This window comes from Hordeum vulgare, chromosome 7H (assembly GCF_904849725.1).
Source record: "Hordeum vulgare subsp. vulgare chromosome 7H, MorexV3_pseudomolecules_assembly, whole genome shotgun sequence".
Lineage (NCBI taxonomy): Eukaryota > Viridiplantae > Streptophyta > Magnoliopsida > Poales > Poaceae > Hordeum > Hordeum vulgare.
This window is the reverse complement of record NC_058524.1, coordinates 421,875,840-421,879,773: the sequence shown is the minus strand read 5'-3', so window position 1 is coordinate 421,879,773 and position 3,934 is coordinate 421,875,840. Positions and strand designations below refer to the sequence as shown.

Sequence of the window (3,934 nt, the reverse complement as noted above, 5' to 3'; positions counted from 1 at the left end):
GCTCAAAATCAACTAAGTGCACTAGGCATCCATAGTTATGAAATGATTCTGGATTTTTCTATGGTAAATTTCTGGAATATCTAATTTGCGTGTGTATTTGTCAGCCATCATAACCATTTGTTTATCCAAAAGTTTAAAAATAGCATAGTTCGTTCTCTACACTGAATTTTAGCAATTTTTTGCGGAAATTTAATTAGTAATTTGCTGGTACTACTTGGCCGATCATGTACATGCTTAAGAAGAAACTAATAAATGGGATTGAGGGCCAAAACTTAGGCGCACCAATTTTTAACCAATTTTGTAGCAGTAAACATGAGGGAGATCCATAGGTACAGTATGTTGTATATGTTTGGTAACCTGAATGTTGTATATGTTTCCATCAGGAGCTTCTACCTTCATAAAGGAGGTATGGACACTGATTTTGTTCACACAGGTTTGGTGGCAACCGAAAAATTCAAGTAATTTTGGTAAAAAAATAGAGCCAACAATATTTACATCCACCATTTCAGCACAATACAAGATGTAAATGGGCATAGCTTCAACATTTCTAGAAAACATGAACATACTCACTGCTCACGTGGAATGATAGGAAATAAAAATGTACTCCAGTGCAGCAAGTACAACGGTTGCCCGAATGGTTTGTGTACACTTGTCTTCTCCCTCAAACAGAACAGAAAATATCATCATCACTAGAAAGAGATACTACTGTCTGTTCACGCTGTTTCATCTTCTACCACATATGAAAGAACAGACAATTGAGGGTGGGTGGTATTTGAGAAAAATAAAATACAAAAAAGATACTGAATTAATTTTGGCACTGCATCAACATGAGGTTGATTGAGATGTAATCCCATAGAAATCCATAGTCAAAATTTTTTATGAACAGTCCAACAATACACATGCTTCTGAAACTAAGAAAGAGAAACAATCAACACGATAACAATTAAGCCTAAGTTAATGCCAAACCCTATGTAAATTCTCATTTGTAGCAGAAACCTGAATACCTTGCACCACTTTATTTGATGCAATGTAGACACTTTCAACTCATTTGACAAATATTTTTCTCCAGTAGCAGTCCACTTTTTCATCATGAAAACACTATTTTGTAGCAACAATAATACTGAACAAATCCAAACAACAAAGATATATGAACGCTTTTCAAACAGAAATCTCCCGTCTTCCCGACTCAACTAAATTTAGACATTTTGCAGAAAAAGTAGGGGGAAACATTAAGGTTCCTAGATGAAAATAATCTTAGCAGTGGCATAGTGCCTAAACAAGAATGTTTTTTTATAGAAAGTCTTGTCAATTTTACAATCATCTAACACAATACAACAAAAGATTCAGTTGGAGGGGAACCTTGGAGAGATAGGAATCTTAGAAACCTAGACTTTTGGACAAGGAATAGGATGATGGAGGAATACTTATAGCAAAGAACCAAGCAGTCATTGTCGTCGCTGATGCAGGTGTCACTGGCGATCAGTCGGTTATTATGAGCCTAAAATATGAAGATGTAGTAGTGTGTGTTATTATGAGCAGTCGGTTTCAACCTCACATGGATGCATCTATTTGATGTCAGATAAATCAAAGAAAGATGTCCAATACTGGAGCATGTTTTTTCAGAACAAACAGAAAGTAAAGTATGCGCTTCAGGCGATCTATAGATTTAGCAAGTTAATGATCTACTAGTAGAAAGACAAGAAGCCTCTCTTATCTTTGCAAACAACAGACGCTTCTTTCAGAGTAAAATAGGAAGATGTAGTAATATGTGTTAATATCATCAGTATGTTCCAACTTCACATGGATGCACATATTTCATGCCTGATAAATGAAATAAAATGTCTAAAACTAGAGCCGTTTTTTCATTTCAGAACAAATAGAACGTAAGCTATTGCACTTCAGTATCCTGCGTGCCACCATAAACATGATCTTAAACTGCAGCAAGTTTATGCTCTAACTCTAAGGATGTAGAGAGTAGAAAGACCAGAAGGCTCTTACCTTTGTCAAGAGCCAATACTTCAGCAGAGAAGCAGACACAATGGCAAGGATGCCCAAGCCCAGAGCAAAAGGGCATACTTATATGCAGATGTGCAGCATAGCAGCTGACACTTGTGGGTCTTGTTCTTGCAGGGCCATTATAACGGAATTTGTAGCAGCAAACAATCAACAAAATTCAGAGAGGCACATAACGGAATTCTAATATACTGAATTTGTAGCAGCAAGCAAGAACTCAATAAAATTCAGAGAGGCACATAACGGAATTCTAATATACCGAATTTGTAGCAGCAAGCAAGAACTCAACAAAATTCAGAGAGGCACATAACAGTATTCTAGCAGCATAACAGTAGCAGCAACTGAATTTGTAGCAGCAAGCAAGCAAGCACTTAAACAAAATTCAGACAGACATGTAGGAAACTTCTGCAACTATATTATAAGCAGCAAGCAAGTAAGCAAATCAGTTGGTGAGCAATGCAATGTCTATCCTATTCAGAAGTGAGAAGCAGAGCAGGTATGTTGTCTGACAGCAGTAGCAGCACTGAACAAAAATAAATTCTGATGACAGGCATGTAACCAATTCTGATAACTTCTGCAACCAATTTCTGATGACAGCGCTGAGGGAGTGGCCCGTGAAGGTGAGCGTGTAGTCGGGGTACCGGTCGAGGAGGTCCCGGAGCAGGTCGCACTCCTTGTCGAGCACCCAGCCGGCGGCCCGGAGGAGGCCGTTGTGGACGTAGCCGTCGTCGAAGCGGCACTTGCCGAGGCGGTTGTCGAGGAGCAGCGCGTAGTCGGACTCGCCGCCGAGGTTGAGGCCCCGGAGCGGCCGAGGTCGAGGTAGAGCAGGTAGGGCGTGACCCGGCCCCCGGTGTCGGCGTAGGTGTGGCGGCGCACGACATTGGAGGGGTCGAGGAGCGGGGCGGCGAGGTCGGGCTTGTAGTTGGCCATGACGAGGCGGCACATCCGGCGGACGGGCGCGAAGTCGGCGGCGGCGGCATGGCCTCAGGTGGCGCTGTCGTGGTAGCCCGTGCGGACGCACCGCTTCCACGCCCACCGCGCGCACCCCAGGCAGTAGACACACTCCAGCAGCGGCAGCCCGCACGCCAGCGACATGCGTGGAGATTCTGTCGAGCAGGCGGCGTGCGGATGTGGTAGATCCCGACGAACCTAGTGGTGGTGGCCGAAACCCTAGCCGGAATCGAGTGGCAGAGATGACGGCGGCGGAGGAGTCGCGTGAGGGGAGAGAGAGACACAGAGAGATCACGGGGGAGAAGGGGCTTTTTTTCCATTCCAATTATTCCAAGAGAGGTGAATGAGAGACGTCAGATGGGTAAGACATGGACGGCTCAGATTGGTACAAGGGGTGATCCGTGGGAAGAGTTTTCTGCGTCCTGATTGGTTCGAGATTTAACATGTACATAGACAGATGCATACCAATTTTGTTTATGCACATTTTCTCTTAAAAGAAAAAAAATCGTCATGCACATGTACGTGAACGGCAAGCAGATATTGATTTTGGGAAAGGATATTCATGTGTAGCATACGACCTGTGGAACCTTTTTCGATTCGAACGTATCTCGTAGTACTGCGGATTCAAGTGTCATTAGGAAATCAATCTAAATGTCTTTATCACACGAAGGATGGGTGGGTGAGAGACGTTGGATACGTATCGCGTGAACGGCTCAGATGGTCTGCAGTGGTGTGATCCGAGGGAGAGGGATTATGGGTCATGATTGGTTAGAGAAAGGTGATATCTAAAACAATTTCTAAGTGCTAAAGATAGAAGGGGTTTGTGGAACATGTACCAAAAATATTTTCCCAAACGACATCACTAAATGTTTCACTAAAGATTACCACATTTAATGGACGATAACCAACTTATTCAATTTTGATCTTTAAAGCTATTTTTTTTCATTTAAACGGTTTTCTACTGAATGAG

General features: G+C 42.6%; 1 pseudogene; it reads right to left on the bottom strand.

The window, feature by feature from the left end:
- Window positions 1–2,455: 2,455 nt before the first annotated feature.
- Window positions 2,456–3,108, bottom strand: LOC123409010 (annotated as a pseudogene).
- Window positions 3,109–3,934: the final 826 nt, after the last annotated feature.